This window comes from Apium graveolens, chromosome 7 (assembly GCF_009905375.1).
Source record: "Apium graveolens cultivar Ventura chromosome 7, ASM990537v1, whole genome shotgun sequence".
Taxonomy (NCBI): domain Eukaryota; kingdom Viridiplantae; phylum Streptophyta; class Magnoliopsida; order Apiales; family Apiaceae; genus Apium; species Apium graveolens.
The window spans coordinates 129,486,826-129,487,632 of record NC_133653.1 but is presented as its reverse complement, the minus strand read 5'-3'; the positions used below and the strand labels follow the sequence as shown (position 1 = coordinate 129,487,632).

At 44.1% G+C, this 807-nt stretch overlaps 1 non-coding gene across 1 annotated transcript; it reads left to right on the top strand.

Annotated features, from left to right (window-relative positions):
• The first annotated feature begins 476 nt into the window (after positions 1-476).
• Positions 477-583, top strand: LOC141676113 (small nucleolar RNA R71). Its single transcript, XR_012556720.1, has one exon. It is a non-coding gene; the product is annotated as a small nucleolar RNA R71 (small nucleolar RNA).
• Positions 584-807: the final 224 nt, after the last annotated feature.

The window sequence follows — 807 nt, the reverse complement described above, 5'->3', positions numbered from 1 at the left end:
TGATAAGGTTGTTGAACCGTATTCTGAGTGTTGCTCCAGCTGAAATTAGGATGATTGCGGTTGTTGGGATGATAGGTGGCTGGCACCGGTTGCTGCGATTGGTGGAAGTTACTCACGAACTGAGCTGATTCACTAGAAATTACGCACTAATCAGTCTCGTGGGCACCAGCATAAAGCTCACAGATACTAGCGATTTGATTAACTCCATAATTAGCCAAAGTGTCCACCTTCATCGTCAAGCCTTAAGTTGGGCAGCGATAGCAGTTGCTTCGTCCAACTCCAGAATTCCTGTGACTTTTCCTTGAGTTAGCATCTGGGAAGGATTCTGGTACTTATTAGCAGCCATCAGTTTAATAAGTTCATAAGCTTCATTGTAGCTTTTAGCCCACAAGGCTCCTTCTAATGCTGCATCAAGTATGGGTCTAGAAGTAGCACCCAATCCATTGTAGAAATAGTTGATAATCATCCAATCAGGCATGCCATGGTGTGGGAACTTCCTTAGCATCTCCTTATATCGATCCCAAGCCTCACACAGAGATTCTCCAGTTTGCTGAGCAAACTGAGTAAGAGCATTCCTGATTGCAGCAGTCTTTGCCATAAGGAACAATTTAGTGAGAAAATTTTGTGCAAGATCCTCCCAAGTGGTGATAGACCCTGCTGGTAAAGAGTGTAACCAACACTCAGCTTTGTCCCTTAGAGAGAATGGGAAGAGGGGTAGCTTGATAGCATCTTTAGTCACATCATTAAACTTGAAGGTATCGCAGATCTCGATGAAATCCCTGATGTGCATGTTGGGGTCTTCAGTAG